Source organism: Chiloscyllium plagiosum, unplaced genomic scaffold (assembly GCF_037043375.1).
Source record: "Chiloscyllium plagiosum isolate Xiang-an unplaced genomic scaffold, Cpla_swu_hap1 HiC_scaffold_34, whole genome shotgun sequence".
In the NCBI taxonomy this organism is placed as follows: Eukaryota; Metazoa; Chordata; class Chondrichthyes; order Orectolobiformes; family Hemiscylliidae; genus Chiloscyllium; species Chiloscyllium plagiosum.
Window position 1 is genome coordinate 28,117,910 of NW_028270172.1, and position 19,018 is coordinate 28,136,927.

The following is a 19,018-nucleotide window of genomic DNA, read 5'->3' on the forward strand; positions in this document are numbered from 1 at the left end:
GACATTGAGAAGGCAGGACCTTCAGGGTAACCTTGGCTGATGTGGGAAATTGACCTGGCACTGTTCGCATCACTTCAGATTGTAGACCTGCTGCCCAGCCAACTGAGCTAATTTGATGCCATACTTGGTCAAATGCTGCCTTGGCATTTCACCTTTGAAATTCATCTTCTCTGTTAAAGTTTGATCCAAGGATGTAATGAAGTCAGGAACAATTTGGGCATGGCATAACCCAAACTGAGTGTCAATGAGCAGCTTATTGCAAAATGTGGCTTGACAACACTGTCAATGGCATTGTCTGTAGATTTGCTGATGTTGAATGATGGGCAATAATTGAAATGTCCTTTTTTTTTGAGGACTGGGCATACCTGGGTAATTTTCTACATTGATGGGCAGATGTCCTTGATGGAGATGTACTCTGGATCATTAGTCCAGTTGTTCTAAACAAAAAGTCTTCATTTACATCATGCCTCAGAAACAATTTTGTGCTTCAGAATTCTTTTTACTGCTGTCAAGTAAGACATAAAACAGCTAATTTGCATATCACTGTAAGATTAATGGCCACATTATCTCTTTTAATAATCTTGTTTGAGGATTAAATATTGGTCAGGAGAATTTCATTGCTGTTCTTTAAATTGGATTCGAGGATATGTTGCATTAAACTGAGAAATCAGATGGGGCTTTAGATCAAGACTAAGTATCCAAAAACACTGAACTCTTGCAGTATTGCCTCAGGGTGCTTAGTGAGATAACGTGCTCAAATCTATAGAGTACAGTTTGAACCCATGACCATCTAATAGTGGTAGGAGTGCTGCCCTAGTCAAGGCATACATGAGATAAAACATGTCTTTTGTGAAAAAAGACAACATTTGATAGATCTGTACTTGTGGTTTTGCAAAGCAAGTAAGAAATGTGTTCGGAACTAAGGTTTGGCACTCCCAACATGAAAAAACATGTTGGCCAGACTGTTTGTGCATTTCTGACTGAAACTTTAATTTTGTCCTTAATTAAATGTCAAAGTTCAGATTTTGCCCTTGCTGGGGCCCTGCACACATCTGACTCATGCTGTAGGGAGGTGATACATAATCCAGAGATCCAGAGCAGATGGTGGAATTTGAATTTTTAAATAACTCTGGAATAAAAAAAAATGATGATCATTAAAACACTGTCATAAAATAACCCATCTGGTTCACTGACGCTCTTTAAGGAAGGAAAACTGCCACCTTTATCTGGTCCAGCTTCCACGTGTCTCCAGATCTAGCAGCAATATGGTTCACTATTAACAGTCCCCTGAAATGAGTTAACAAGTTATTTGGTTGTATTAAACTGCTAAAAAGCCTCAGAAAGAGGAATAAAACCAAATAGACTAGTTGGCCTTGACATAGGCGACAGAAATTATCATGGCAAACTCTGGCCTGCCAACCCTGCAAAGCTTTTGATTAACAGCATCTGGGGCTAACACCAACACTGGGAGAGCTGTCTCATAGATGAGTCAAGCAACAGTCTGACATTGTTACACACGGGAATCATACCTTACAGACAATATCCCAGATAGCAACACCACTATTTCAGCAGAAGTAGTGGCACAGTGATAGGCAGTCAAGAGGGAGTTGCTGAACATTGACTCCAGTTCCCATGAAGTCTCAATACATATCAACATGGGAAAGAAAACCTACTGCTGATTACTGCACCTCTACACACCTCTGCCAATTAACTAGTACTCCACCATGTTGAACAAGGTCCAGAGGGGCTTGGCAGCATCACGACTGACTGAGGTGGTCAAGTCCTAAAGGACACAACTGCTAGATTGGACCTGCAGAAGGTGGTGAAGAAACCAACAAGAGGGGAAAACATATTGGGCTGAATTGCCCATGTTTTGAGTAAATGCAAATTGGCTTGATTTTTTGGCTAGATTCCTGCCACTAGGTCTAGTGTGAACTGCTCACTTTCTCTTACCAAATGCATCTCATTAACCAACTGGCCCAGCCAAATGATGTCTCACCTCCAATTTTATCCCTTATCACATGCCACTCACAGAACAATTTAGCAGGTATCTGCACTGAAAGACCAGCATCCTTAGAGCCTCAGTCATCTATCAAAGGCTACTGTGCACCTGGACAAGCATTGGCATTCCAAAGCAACTTTGCTTGGGCGAGGATACAATCTGAACATGTTGGAGAAGGGGAAGATGGCACCATGATTCGCCAACAGGGACGAAGAGGTCTTGGTGGTGCAAAGAAGGGTGTCCTCTTCCCAGAGGACTGGCAGAGGAGGCCATTTCATGAGACCACACCACCTGGCCCAAGCTCACCATCTTGGTCTGCGCCACCTTCACAGTGTGGACAAATGGCGCAGTGCTGGGAGATCGATGACCTTCACTATTGTATTAGCCTAAGTGGCACTCTCTCTATACTTCACAAGCTCTATTTCTCTGTGCCTATCTCCCATCAAGGTTGATGCTCTGCCACTCTCACTAATGCCTGTAGCATCTTCCCTCACTTGCACTTGTTCTAGCTTCCCACATCATTAACCCTGCATTGCCTTTACACTGCCCCCTCACTCACCAGGGACACCTTGCTACCTTTCAACAACCTTTAGCAGCACGAATGGCTTTAGAACCCACTTTTAGCTCTCTTTGTTCCTCCCTTTCTCTCATTTAAGGAAGGCAGTCCGGAATAGAACAGAAAAGGCCCAACGCAGGACGCTACAACGCAGGACTACTTGTATGTAAAACAGCATTATCAGAAAGTGATAGACAGGAATAGATAATTTCACAACCATCAGATGAAATCTAAGCTCTAAAGTCCTGTCAACGATGGTTGAGGATAACTCCCTGAGATGGAGGAAGCTCAATGAACATCCCATCCTCAATCACCAGGGGAGCCCAGCACATCAGAGCAAAGGATAAGTCTGAAGCTTCCTCACCAATCTTCAGCCAGAAGCGCAAAGTGAATAATCCATCTCAGCTTCCTTCGGAGGTCTCCAGCATCACAGATTCCAGTACTCAGCTATTTTGATTTGATATCAAGAAATGGCTGAAGCCACTTGATACTGCAAAGGCTATGAGCACTGAGAACAGTCAGCAGAAAAATGAAGACTTGTGCGCTTCAGAATTTTCTGGGTTCCTAACCAAGCTGTTCCAGTACAGCTACAACACTGGCATTGACCCAACAATGTGGGAAATTGTCCAGCTATGTCTTGTACAAACAAACAGGACAAACCCAAACCAAAATGCCACTCCTTTGCTTTGTTCATCAAGCAGAACTTGCACATTATAATCTGCTCACAGCCGCACAGTTTGGTTGCCGGGGCTACTCAGCTCCTGACTTCACTACAGCTTTAATTCAAACAAAGACAAAAAGGGTTGAATTCTAGAAGAAGAATGAGAGTGACTGCCTTGACAGCAAGGCAGAATTTGACTGAATGTGGCATCAAGGAGCCCTCATAATACTAGAGTCAACAGGAATGCATGGAAAAATTATCTGCTGGTTGGAGTCATACCTGACACACAGGATGCTGATTGGATGCCAGACATCTCAGCTGCAAGACATCTCCGCAGGAAGTCCTCAGGATGGTATCCTAACCCCAGCCATCATGATTGTTTCATCAATGACCTTCCCTCCATCATAATGTCAGAATTGGGGATGATTGCTGAGGATTGTACAATGTTTAGCAACATTTGGGACTCCTCAGATACTGAAGCAGTTCATGCCCGAAAGCAGCAAGACCTGAACAATATTCAGGCTTGTGACGAGTAAAACTCATGCCACACAAGTGCAAGTCAATGACTATGATTACTAAGAGAGAACTTAAAGATCATTCCTTGAAATTCCATGATGTTACCATCATTGAATCCTCCACCATCAACATCCTGGGGGTTACCATTGACCAGAAACTGAACTGGAGCAGCAATATAAATAGTGTAGCTCCAATAACAAGATCAGAGTCTAGAAATTTGCAACTGGTAAATCACCTCCTTATTCCCCAAAGCTTGTCCACCATCTACAAGGCACAAGTCAGGAGTGTTGCTGTGAATGGAATACATCCCAATTGCCTGGATTAGTGCAGCTCCAATAACACTCAAGAAACTTTCAGGACAAAGCCACCCATTTGATTGGCATCACATCAACAAACATTCATTACCTCTCCCACTGACACACAGGACCAACAATGTGCACCATCTACAAGATTCACTGCAGAAATTCACTGAGGCATCTTTGACAGCACCCTCCAAACCCATTACCACTACCATCTAGAAGGATAAGGGCAGCGTTTACATTGTAATACCACTACCTTCAATGTCCCCTCACTATCCTCATTTGGAAATATATTGTCAATCCTACAGTGTCACTGGAACACCACCCGAACAACATTATCTACAGCAAAGGGACAGCAGCAGTTCAAGAAGGTAGCTAACTAGCATCGTCACAAGGGTATTCAGATGGGTAATAAATCTGGCATAGACAGGAAAGTCCATAGCTTATAAACAATATTTTAAAGCTCTGAAGTATTTGAAATGGGCTGGCAACCAATATAACAACACTTTGCAGAAAAACACAGTTTCTTGTCTAGTTATAGAATACAGGGGGACGTTGATTATCCGAACATGATGGGCGGGCACTATTTCGTTCGGATAATCGATTATTCGGTTAATCGATTAAATGCTTTTCCTCTGGGGCTCGGAGATTTTAAAGTCTGTTCCTTGTTCAGGAGACTGCAGCAGCACACAGCGCACGAGGACCCCCTAAAACCAACCCCCCCCGTCGACCCCTGCATCCGTTCAACACCGACACCCCACCCCTGCCCCTGTCCAACACTGCCCGCCCTCAACCCCGTCTGACACTGCCCCCCCCAACCCTGCCTAACCCCGCCCCCGCCCCGTCCAACACCTCCATCCCCAAGTCCATCCGACACCGATCCCCCGTGCAACAACCCCCACCTCCAAACCTGTCTGACACTGTCCCCACCCCCAATCCCATCCAACACCGCCCCCTCTCGCCTACCCCCCAACCCAGTACACACCCGCCCCCTCTCCGGGGCAGCCGGACTGTACACCACCAACAAGACTGCTGTTGCAGTTGCCTTTGTGGGGTAAGTCTCCAAATAGTGTGTACACACACACCTTTTAACTGCACCCTTTTGACAGGTTCCACCTATGCCCTGCAAAGGACAATGTTGGAGAGATTATTTGGGGAAGGTGGGTATAGGGTACAGCCCTCTGTGGAACTCCAGGGAAAGTGTGGGGAGAGAGAGAGGGCAGGAGGTCAGTCATTTGGAGACAGTGCCTGTTTAATCACTGTAAGCAACAGATGCAATCACTGTTGGAAACACATCTTTGATGTAATGTTTCCATCGGGACCTCAAGATCTCCTTCAGATATTCTGATTTTCTGATAATTGATATTCGGATAATCAAGGGTCCTCTGTATACTAATAGATTCAGCTCTAGAGGCTCCAATATAAGAAATAGGCATTAAAAAATAGAGAGCAGTATAGAATGTTTGGAGGTTTGATGTTCCAAGATTTGGACGCAAGATTGATCACCTTCATAATTAGTCAAATTTAACTAGTAAAGACAAATAGGCCTTTATATTTCAAATAGTCAATCATTTTATAAACAAAGCTGCATTTACATGAGGGACTTGATACACATCTGACAATAGACAATAGACAATAGGTGCAGGAGTAGGCCATTCTGCCCTTCGAGCCTGCACCGCCATTCAATATGATCATGGCTGATCATTCCTAATCATTATCGTCTTCCTGCCTCCATAACCCTTGATATCTTTGAGAGCTCTATCCAACTCTTTCTTAAATGAATCCATCTGACTCCATCGACAATGTCATCCTCAATACTATTACAATGAGTGATGTTCTTTGTACCCTTACCCTTTCAAACTTTCTTATACAGCACTTCCTTCCAAATCTTTGCCCTGGTTATTATTTCACATGCATTCACTTTTGCTGTTAACTTTAAATCCTACCCCATCATCCCCTAAGTCCCTAACTTTATACATTTAATCGGTCAGGTATTTTCATGACTCTGCCTGATCATGTTCTCATTGAGACTTGGAAGATCAGTCGCATTTATTCTAACTCTTTTTTTTATTGAACTTGACTGTTTTCATTAAGGTCTGTAGATTGCAGTACTCTGATTGTTTTGGATTCAGCTTTTGGTTCTTCCAAATGGATTAACATTTGAATCTTTAGTACATTGGAATAAGGCTTCTCCTGTTTATTCTTTTAGAATCTTCTGCATTTACACCAGACTCAATCTCTGTTGATCGATATCTCTTTGGACAGTTGCCTCTTCTCTGTTTTGATCTCTGATCCAAATCCTTTGACTTACATTTAGCTTTGACAGGTTGTTTTTACGGTATTGTCTGTTGTAGTTTTTGCTTCTTGTGCTGAGTAACATTTCTCACTGCCTTGCACTCTTATAATTCTGGACATTTAGTCCTAGGAGTAATTTATTGGGTAGGACAGAGAGTTGTGTTTTAACTTTCTTTCCCATCTGATTCACTATTGCATGCAGTAATGGTGTGGAACTGTAGATTAAGAGGTCTACATGGAAATCTTTATTCTACTTTAAGCGTGATTTGATTATTCAGACTCCTCTTTCTGTTTCACCAGCAGATTCAAGGTATCTGGGAGAACTTAGAACATTCTTCTTTTTTGTCTCCAAAATGAGTGAGATACTCATTAACAAACTGTGGCTTGGTGTCTAACATAACTTTACGTGGTACCCCATGTGCTGCAATCAGTTCTTTAAATGTTCCAATGACTATTTCAGTAGTAAACATGTATAACTTTTAACTATGATCCCATCTAGAAAAATAAGCAATGGCAATCAGGTATGGTTCGGGTTTGAAGAAGGTTAAATCCATTCCTAGATGTAGGTGTAGACAGTTTCTCTAGATAATGTATGTGCCTTTATTTATGGTTGGCCATGTACATATCCCATTTTGTCAGCAAATCTCAGGTAAATGCGATCACAGTCTCCTGATTCCTGACTAAATCCTTGTGAGTTTCTTTTTAATCACAAGCCTAAGCAAAGGGTATATAGTGTGTCTCATTTAAGACTGATGAGATATTCTGAGAATCTTTCGCAACTTAATAGACTGCATGAGCCTCTTTGTCCATCGCATCTCAGTTGTTGACAGTGCAGTGAATGTGTAATAGATTGATCTTTGATTAAAAAGGCTGTGGCTGAGGAATTTGCCGCAGTAAAGCTTGGTAATGAAGTGTTGTAGTGTGCTAGAATATCTGAGGACTTTAGTACTTTCTTGATCCTCTTGGGTTAGGGTTAGGTGAAATGCTTGTTCCTTGCGTGCATCCCAGCAGCATACTTGCATTTTTGTCAAGAGTTGTTTTAAAGGTTCAGTATCTTATGCAAAATTTGATAGGGATTGATATACCATTTCAAGAAAATGTTGAAGAGCTTGGAGTTGGCAGTTCGCTTACAGCTCTTATCATTTGCAGCTTTGCCATTAGGCCCTTGCGACTCACAAGGTGATCTAAGAAGTGAATAGACATCAAAATGTAACATTTTTGATTGGATGTCAGTCCTTTTAGCTGTAAACAATTCAGGATCAGGTCATTTTCTGAGTGGCAGTCAGTAACTAGTGAAGTCCTACAGGGATCAGTGCTTAGGCCCTGCTATTCACAATTTATATCAATGATTTGATGAGAAATCTAAATTTCATTACTTCACATTTACAGACAACATGAAGTTAGGTGGAAGGGTGAACTGTGAGGAGGATGCAGTCATGGTTCAGTGTGATTTAGATAAGGTGAGTAAATGATTGGGCAACTGGATGGCAGATAAAGTATAAGATGGACAAGTGGGATGTCACCCACTTTGGTAGCAAAAAACAGACAAGCAGATTATTATTTGAATGATGATAAATAGTGAAACAGAGAGATGCAACAAGATCTAGGTGTCCTTGTATACCAGTCGCTGAAGGTAAGCATCCAAATGCCTAGTGATCCATCTCCGACCCTAGTATACTAATTGATTTTAGCTGGCTCAGCTTTCATGCTCACATAGTTGCTCTTGTTTAGATTTAAAATACTGGTCTCAGACACAACCTTCTCCCTTTAAGAAATGTAAAATTCACTTATACTGTGGTTGCTGCAATTTGGGCATACCTTTACTTTCAAGTCATTAATTAATCCTGATAAATTACATGAAACCAGGTCCAATATAACTTGCTGTCTGGTCAATTGCAAAATATATTGCTTTAAGAAACCATCTCAAAAGTAGTTCATGAATTTCTCATTCAGGCCTTTATTGCCAATCCAGTTTATATATAGATAAAGTCACATGTGATTAGTGATATACTTTATCACAAGCATCCGACATTCCTTCCTTTGACTTTGTCCTACATTGTGTTCAGGGACCTTTAGATTAACCTCGTATTACTATTTTCTTTTCTTACCTTGCCTCTAATCTTCAGTATACCATTTATTCACACATTTGCTCCCATGTGCTGCAGCTTGTTCTGCCAATCTTTATGAATTTAATTAATTAATTAAATTAAAGAACTAATTCCAATGAGCTCCACTGAATCTGACCAAATGACGCTATGTCCTTTGCTCATCTGCTCCCTCCAGGTGCTGCTGACACCCATCTAGGAGCCCTCACCTCACCCACCCTACTGGGTGACTGCTGACTGCCTGTTTCAGGATGTTCTTTCACCCGCTCATTTGTTAGAACTGGAGTCATTCCTTGAAGTACCAGCTCTTCGTTTTACCTTTATTCTAAGCTTTTCTCCAGCCGTGCCATTTTGTCTGATATCCCTCTGTGCAGAGTTCAGGATTTTTAATTCTACTTCTTTTTCCACTGGGCTTTCTTTTACTTTCTCCATTCTTGCCACTTCAAGCTTTCTTATTTCTAGCCCTTCTTCAATTTCTCTTCTTTCTTCCTTCTCACCTCTTTCTACTCGTCTTTTCTTTACTGTTTCTCTCACTTCTTTTGCAATTTGTTTACCAGTTAGTCACTGAGCATCTTCACAAGAGGCTACCAATTTAATTTTAGCAAAGGAACATCAAAAGGGAAAAGAAAATGCAAACTTTAACACTGTATAAAAGCTGGCTGAAATGGCCTTATTATAAATATCAGAAACAAAGTTTGAACTCTTTCACTCTTGCGGTGAGTCAAACGTCTTTAAACCCTGACTGACTGCTGGCTTGGCTTCTAGAACTTGTTCTGAGAATGTGCTTTCACTGCTTGGACATGATTCCTGATGTGTTGGAGATAATTTGCACCATCTTGAAGTTTCTGTGCCTTTTGGTCTGCATTTCCCAGCTGTCAGCCTTCACAACGCCTTGGAGGATGATTATGATGACTGATTCAAGAGTTGGAGCAAAAAGGAACACCAACCAAAGCATTAGCAGCTGCTGATTTCCCCTCAGCAATCTGCCGCTCAACAGGATAAAAGTGCTGAGCACGGTGCTCCAATGATACCCCGACACAGGGTATACAGGCAGAGGGTTAGATTCTTGGATGGATATTTAACACAGAACTCCAGAGGTTCACATTTTCTTGTCTGGAAGTTGCTCCTGCATGTATTTTCTGTGGGAAAGCTGTAAGTGCCTTTTAGTATGCCCCAGCCAGGGCTTCCAGAATGATAATGGCCTGCTGTGCCGTGTACAATATGACACGATAACTCCAGTCCCTTGTCAGTTGTGTTCAGTGCTTCTGCATAGGCTGACAGGATCTTCTATTTCGGATGCTGCTCCAGGATAATCTTTTTCACTGACAGCCCCCAAGGCTCAGCAGCAGCATCTGGCCGAGCAGAGCCCACGGGTTCTGTACTCTTCAACAACAACTCATCCCCCTGTCTCCAGTTCTAATTCCTCCTCATTTCTGACGTGCACTGTAAAGTGTGAAGACCTAACTCCCTTTATTTATGTCCGTTTCAAGATATTTGTATATGTGAGTGATTGCTCTCCTCTGAGACATCTTCCTCCTCCTCTTCTGACACCAGCTCCTGATAGACACTTGTAGGATCAGTGGATGATGAAACACATGAACCTTAATTGACAGGATGCAAGGATTCTAAGTCATCATTTGGCAGATCATTACTTAAATGGCTGTTCAAGTCAATTAACATGGGTGTGTGTTGTATGACATATGGCACTGTTTAATTCCTTTGCGCGATGACTCAAAGACTCTAAGTCTTCATTGCCATTATAATGCATGGGTGATTTATCCCCATCACATCTTCCTCTACAGTTGTCAAAAGGACAACGAGAGGTGGGTCACCTCTCGTTCTCTTCCTTCCCCTTAAATAAGACAAAGAATTGTGGATGTTGAAGACCTGAAACAGAAACAGAAACTGCTGGTGAAACTCACAGCATTCATGGGGAGAAAACAGAGTTAACGTTTCAAGTCCGTTCTGATGAAGAGTCACCAGATTTGAAACATTAACTCTGACTTCTCTCCATAGGCATTGCCAGGCCTGCTGAGTTTCGCCAGCAATTTCCATGTTGGTTTCCACCACAGTTCCCCCAACTCCTTGTTGCTCTTTACTGTCTTTTCATGGGAGGAGTGAAAAGGAAAGACCTGTGAATGTGAGTTCTGGAATTTCTTGAGAGACTGGAAGGGCACCATTTATGGAGGATCATTGTGTGGGATGGGTGTGAGTTTACAAAAAAAATGAAGTTGAATGACAGTGGCGGCTGGACAGGTTGATGAAAAGCCTTGATGTAGAGGACTAGATGTACCTGCAAGGGTTGTTGGTCTGAAGAGTGATGTGCAAGACAAGGCTTGGGGGGACAGAGTAAGACAGTTTGTATCTGAAGGCCACTCACCTTTCCCGGTCTAATCAGGCCAATCAACTGCCTGAAACATTGATTTTAAGAGTCTTCCTGCTGACCTTATACGCCCCAGCTAGCCAAAGTGGAGGACAGTATCTCCTTGCAGGTCCTTACTTCCCACAAGCGTGATGTCCAGTGATGCATGGGAGAAATGCAGAGCTGCCTGCTCACCGCGAGCCTCCATCAGTGAAGTTCCATGATCTTTCCACAATGCTGAAATTCCACCCTTCCCAGATTCATTAGAAGCCAAATAAATTGACGTGAATTATGGGATGTCTTCCCACTCTAATAGGTTGGGAAACCACAAGGTCAGATACACGTGCAATGACTGCAATAAAAGCCACTGCCACACATACTGCTGAAAGCACTGAGCTTCTGATATTTTGCCAGTCTCTATACAGTGTGCAGTTCTGGAAATTGAAATTCAGACCTATTATCACCACTAATTTGAAATGAGTGATGCTAATTAAATACTATTGTTAAAGGTTGGCTTAAAAGTACTGTATTAACAATGATTTGGAGACGCCGGTGTTGGACTGGGGTGCACAAAGTTAAAAATCACACAACACCAGGTTATACTCCAACAGGTTTAATTGGAAGCACTAGGTGATAGTGGAGGGCTCAACCCTAACACAGAATTTATAGCAAAAATTTACAGTGTGATGTAATTGAAATTATACATTGAAAAATTGATTGTCTGTTAAGCCTTTCATCTGTTAGAATACAGTGATCGTTTCACTTCTTCAATGTGTAAATCACAAAATCTTTTTTTTAAAAAGTTGCATTCTCGGGTTAGCTATTAACAATGGTGATAGCTAGACAATATGTTGAAGACATTGGCCCCCCTGTCTATGACCTGATGCTTAGATTGATTCTAATCTAAAAAGTGAGATAACGGAGTTTTGCATGAATTCATGCAGTTTTTGAGCAAAGTACAATGCAACCCTGCAAGTACAAATTCACCCCACAAAACAGATGTGTGCATGTGGGTCTTTGTCTGTCTGTGTGTATGTGTCTGTCTGGGTTGGGGTTGTGAGTGTGAGAAAGTGTATGTGTGTGTGTGTAGTGAGTGCAGAGCATCTTAAGTCTGTGAGGGGGTGCATGTGGGAGTGTGTGTGTCTGTAAGGGTGTGTGTGGGTGCCTGTGTGTGCGTCTGTGTGTATGTGTGTCCATGTGTATGTGTGTATAGGAGTTCCCTGTGCGTGTGTGAGAGTGTGTGTGTGTGTGTAGGAGTATCTGTGTGTGTGTATAGTGCAATGGTGGTCACCTGTAATGTGACATGAACCCAACATCCCGGTTGAGGCCCTCCCTATGGGTACCGAACTTAGCTATCAGCCTCTGCCAACTTTCACCCCAATATGCCAACATTTTTATGCACAGGTTCGAACAAGACTTCTTCTCTATGCAGGATCTCCAAACAACATTATACACCAGGTACATTGTCGACATTTTCTTCCTCTGGACCCATGGCGAGGAGTCACTGATAAAACTACACAGTGACATCAACAAGTTTCATCCCACCATCAAACTCACCATGGACTACTCTCGACTATCTGTCTCATTCTTGGATACATGTGTCTCCATCAAGGATGGACGCCTCAGCACCACACTCTACCGCAAACCCACAGACAAGCTCACAATTCTACACTTCTCCAGCTTCCACCCAAAACATATTAAAACAGCCATCCCCTATGGACAAGCCCGACACATACACCGGATCTGCTCAGATGAGGAGGAACGTGACGGACACCTGGAAGGATACCTTCGCAAGAACGGGGTACGATGCTCAACTCATCGACCGCCAGTTCCGACGTGCCACAGCAAGGAACCGTAGTGACCACCTCAGGAGACAGACACGTGCTGCTACTGACAGGGTACTCTTCGTTGTTCAGTATTTCCCAGGAGCTGAAAACTTACACCATGTTCTTCGTGATCTGCAACACATTATCAATGAGGATGAGCACCTCAGAAAGACCTTCCCCACACCTCCACTACTTGCCTTTAAACAACCGCCAAACCTCAAACAGATCGTTGTTCGTAGCAAGCTGCCCGGCTCTCAGGACAACTCCACACAACCCAGTCACGGTAGGCGCTGCAAGACGTGTCAGAGTGTGGACATAGATACCACCATTACACGTGGGGACACCTCCCACCTGGTACATGGCAGATACTCATGTGACTCAGCCAATGTTGTCTATCTTATACATTGCAGGCAAGGATGCCCAGAGGCATGGTACATTGGGGAAACCGAGCAAAGGCTACGACAACGGATGAATGGGCACCGCATAACAATCAACAGACAGGAATGTTCCCTCCCGGTTGGGGAACACTTCAGTGGTAAAGGACATTCAGCCTCGGACCTTCGGGTGACCATCCTCCAAGGTGGACTTCGGGACAGGCAGCAGAGGAAAGTGGCCGAGCAGAGGCTGATAGCTAAGTTCGGTATCCATAGGGAGGGCCTCAACCGGGATGTTGGGTTCATGTCACATTACAGGTGACCACCATTGCACTATACACACACACAGGCACTCCTATACACACACACGGACACACATACACACAGACGCGCACACAGACACCCATACACACCCTTACAGACACACACACTCCCACACTCACACATGCACCCCCTCACAGACTTAAGACACTCTGCACTCACTACACACACACATACACTTTCTCGCACTCACAACCCCCCAATCCAGACAGACACATACACAAAGACAGACAAAGACCCACATGCACACATCTGTTTTGTGGGGTGAATTTGTACTTTCAGGGTTACACTGTACTTTGCTCAAAAACTGCATGCATTCATGTAAAACTCCGTTATCTCACTTTTTAGATTAGAATCAATCTAAACATCATGGCATAGACAGAGAACACAGGGGACCAACACCTTCAACATATTGTCTAGCTATCACCATTGTTAACAGCTAACCCGAGAATGCAACTTTTTAAAAAAAAGGTTTTGTGATTTACACATGAAAGAAGTGAAACTATCACTGTATTCGAACAGATGAAAGGCTTAGACAATCAATTTTTCAATGTATAATTTCAGTTACATCACACTGTAAATTTTTGCTATAAATTCTGTGTTAGGGTTGAGCCCTCCACTATCACCTGATGAAGGAGTGTCGCTCCGAAAGCTAGTGTGCTTCCAATTAAACCCGTTGGACTATAACCTGGTGTTGTGTGATTTTTAACACTGTATTCCCAATTAATCTGATAATTGAAGCATATAACTCCCCTACATAATTAACCTAACAATGTTTTCAGATGTTCACCATATACAGCATGCACATGTAGAAACAAAACTGGTTTCCCTCTCTCAGTGACAATGGTTCAGCTACAAAGTAGCACTTTTCTTTGTCACACGAAGATGTGCAATTTGTGGAGACGATGTTGCTGAATTTCAGATAGAACTTTGGGTGATTTGAATTGTCTACATATAGTGATTTATTTAAACTGGTTTGACAGTTTATTTTTCTTTTGATGTGTTTAACAACAGACATTGAACAAAATATGTTCCTTCATGGAAACTTTGTGTAATTCTGATAAAAGTGAATAATAAATGTTGTAGATATACATTATTGCCTCCGAATGTCAGAAATTAAAGAAGCTGTTAAATATAATTTTTTTGTATAAGTATTTTTATTAAAAGGTTTTTTTAAATCTTTTACAAAGTATTTATATATAAAGAAAAAGAGTAACACCATCAAAACAGAGAAAAAAAGTAATACAAAAAAACAAGGCCATATTATAGGACCATTGTTAATAAGCAACCCACTATTCTACTAAAACAAACAAACGTATCTACTTAACTAAAATGAAACTACAAACATATTAAATAATTACTAGCTTAAACTGCATTCAAATAACTTAAATTAAATAATATCTCACTACTTTATTCTACCTTACTCATCTCACCACCACTGAGGCTCCCATCCCTATAGTGCTCATATTCTTTTCCTTCCAGTCTCCTTCTCCCGGGGCCCCATGGGCACATAAGGATTCCCATGGTTATACCACGGCCCTGACTAATATTGCCGACAAGTCAGCATCAATATAATTTATAAAGGGCCGCAACGTCTTATAAAACTGTTCCGTTTTGTGGTGCACCATATTTATGAGGTAATCTTGGGGGCAATGCTCCATCACCAGCTTACACCACCCCATATACCTGGTGGTTTTCCTGACTTCCAATTCTGTAGAATGTTCTTTGCTGCGCAATGGGTAAGAATATTACACAGTCGCTTCCCATGTTCCCCCAGAGAGGGCAAATTTGGCAACCCCAAAAGAAGAATTATTGGATCCATGTTAATTTCAATCCGCAGGATGTCCTTTAACTCCTTTACTATAGCACGCCAATATCTTTGGATCTTGCAACATGACCAATAACAATGTGTGAGAGTGCTTATATTAACTTTACATTTGGGACATCCTGGTGACGCTTCTCTCTTAAACTTAGCGAGTCTCTCTGGTGCCATATGAGCCCTGTGTAAGATCTTCAACTGCATAGCCTGCACTCTATTACATACTGAAACTTTTCTTGCATTCCCCTAGATGTCTTCCCATATCTCCGGTAAAATGTCCTCTCCCAACTCTCGGTTCTACGTCTTACAAAGTCCTTCCATATCCCCCAGGGTGCGGCCTTTCTGTAGATTATATAAAGTACTAAGTGAAAGAGTACCCATGCACCGAAGTACCCTTTTCTCCACATCTGATTTATAACATTCGGCCAGGAGTGTGGTCTTCCTCTGTATATAGTCCCTTATCTGGGAGTATCGGAAAAGGTCCCTGTTGGACAATCCATATTTCTGACTTAACTGACTAAATGACATTAGGACTTCTCCTTCGAATAAATCTCCCAGACATAGAGTTCACTCGTTCTCCCATGTCTTAAAGTCGGAGTCCATTGCCCCAGGTTTAAATCTTTGGACTCCTATCAACGAGGTAAATGGCGAAGTCTTAGAGCAACTTCCTCGTCTTGCCTCATTATCCTCCAAGCTTTCACCATATTTAAGATAATTGGACTTTTGCACTGCTGGGTCACGGATTTCATCTTGTCCATAAATAATAAATTACTCTCGACTGTCAGGCTTCAATATCAAGCCAAGTTGATTCTGAAATCCCCCCTATTCAGTCACCAACATATGTTGTTAAATATAATTTACTGACAGAAAAGGATGAAAGTAGAAATTTTCGGTACCGATATAAAGTAAAAAAAAATTGAATTACCAGTATTGGAGAAGGTTTTTTTTCTGTTTAATAATACTGAACAGTGGAATATTTATTAACTTTGGCATCCAAAGCCAGCACTGTAATGCCCAGGTTAGGTGTAGCAAGACCAGATACAAAGAAAAGCATTTGTTCCAATAAATTGATTAACGTCCATAAAGCCATGATTTTTTTTTCTCTGGCTCTTGTGCACTGAATCGAATTTCCAATTTGTGCCAAACTAAATGTTTTGTCTCACTGAGCTGTATGCACCAGAGAATGGAATTAGGCAACCCAAGCTTTTATTGCCCTGTTAAACCTGTCAAAGAATGTGAACCATTTTTACTGGACTGATTTTACATAAAATCACACTTTTGTGGGGAGCTTTAACCCATCAGGACTGATGGAGGAAGTGAGCATTTAAAATATAAATCCTGAGAACAGGCTGCCTTCAATGTTATTGGATGTGCATTTTGTATACCATAGGTGAATAGTTTACATTTGTAAGGCAGGTCTGCATTATTTGCTTTATCCAACATTTACAATTCTCAGGACCTGAGAAACAGCAACATAGGTCAGATCCAGCAGCTCGGTGCTTTATCATAAGAATACAAGCAATAGGCACAGGTGACGATGATATGGCCCACCCAAGCTGACTTTGCTATTTAATAGAATCATCACTAATCTTTGGCTACAGATCTACTTCTCCAACCCAAACCCTATCCCCTGATTTCATGCAAGTCCAAAAACCTGGCTGTTTCATTTTTAAATATATACAGCATTCACAACCTTCCAAAATAGAGAATTCCAAAGATTCATAATTTTTTGACAGAAGATGTTTCTTCTTTGCTGTCCATTTGGTGTAAAACGTTAAAAATCACACAACACCGGGTTATAGTCTAACAGGTTTATTTGGAAGCACTAGCTTTCAGAGCACTGCTCCTTCATCAGGTAGCCCGATGAGCTAGTGCATCCAAATAACCCTGTTGGATTATCACCTCGTGTTGTGTGGTTTTTAAGTTTGTCCACCCCAATCCAATACCGACACCTCCACATTTAGTGTAAGTACACCCACAATGCCATTAGGGAGATAGTTCCAGGATTTGACCCAATGGCACTGAAGAAATGGCAATATAATTCAATGTCAGGAAGGTGAGCAGCTTGGAGGGAAACTTGCAGGTGTTGGTCTTTATCTGTATCTGTTGCCCTTGTCATTTCAGATGGAAGTGGTCATCCATTTGGAAGATGCTATATGAGGAGCCTTGGTAAATTTCTGCACTGCCATTTTGTATGTGGTGCAAACCACTGCTACAGTGTTGGTATTGGAGGGGGTGAATATTTGTGGGTGTGTGCCAACAGGGTAGACTGCTTTATCCTGGATGGTGTCAAGTTTCCAGAGTGCTGCTGGAGCAGCACTCATCTAAGCAAGTGAGGAGTATTCTTTCACATTCCTGACTTGATTTGTGCCTTGTAGACAATGGAAAGGCTTTGGGGAGTTAGGCAGTGAGTTACTCTTTGTGGGATTCCCAGCCTCTAACCTACTCTTATAGCCACAGTGCCTATTTGCTCATCCAGTTCAGTTTCCTATCAATAGTCACCTCAGATAGCGCGGCTTCACTGATGGTAATGCCATTGAATGTCAAGTGGTGATTGTTAGATTATCTCTTGTTGGGGATGGTCATTGTTTGGCATGTATGGTGTAAATGTTAATTCCCATTTGTCAGTCCAAACCTAAATACTGTTTAGGACTTGCTGCATTTGGACATAGAGTACTTGAGTACCTGAGGAGTCAGGAATGGAGGTGAACATTGCATGATCATCAGTGAATGTTCTATCATGATTGTAATGTGTTTGGCCAGATGGACCTCATAGAATATGAGTTCCCTGATTGGGACTGCCAATCTGGTTGAATCAGGGAGTCCTGGCTGATAGATATAAACAGGAGTGAGAAGGGCATTGATTGTCACTGGCCACTCGGGTGTTTCCTTTCTTCCTGGTGGTAGAAATTGATTTAAGATTTATACACTTGTTGTCTTTCACTGTGTCTCACACCTGCACACAAAAAAAAGGAAAGAAAAGAAAAAATACATATATAACCAGGAGAGGAGATTAGAATTTCCTCAGTTCAGAGGACTGACTCTGAGCTGGCTGGGCCACAGTCAGTGTGTTCAAAAAAAACATATATAAACAGGAGTGTCAGACATCCTGTACACTCTGAGAGCTGGCTGGATCAGTGTCAAGGACTCTTTCCATGTGTAAATGAAGGGTGACTTGGTGATGGGATATCGGCCTCTGTGGAGTTATTTCAATTCCCACTTTTGACCTTTTGATAGAGGAAAGTCATTGATGAAGCAGATAAAGATGTTGGGCCGAGGTGGTGTAACATGATTTTTATTAAATGTGGAACATCAAATATTGTGAAGCCTTCAAACAGTTATTAACATTCACTTAAGACCATAAGACATTGCAGCAGAAGTCAGGCCATTCAACCCATTGAGTCTGCTCCGCCATTCAGTATGGCTGATACGTTTCTCATCCCCATTCTCCTACGTTCTCCCCGTAATCCTTGATCCCCTTGATACTCAAAAACCTATCTATTAAACACACTCAATGACCTTGACCTAGCCTCCACAGCCATCTATGGCAGTGAATTCCATAATTTCACCACTTTCTGGTGGAAGAAGTTTCTCCTTATCTTCATTCTAAGGCTGTGTCGTCGGGTCCTTGTCTCTCCTATCATTGGAAACATCTTCCCAACATCCACTGTGTCCAGGCCATTCAGTATTCTGCAAGTTTCAATTCTTCTATTGAACAACAGGAAAAACAAAGGCAAAAAAGCTTTTTGAAATAATTAGTTACTGTTTACCTTTTGACTAACAATAAACTTACAGACAATTGTTGATGACTCCACACAATTCAGATCGACTGAAATGGGCATCTCTTAAGTCTGGTCAGCTCACTGTGCTTGATGCTATATT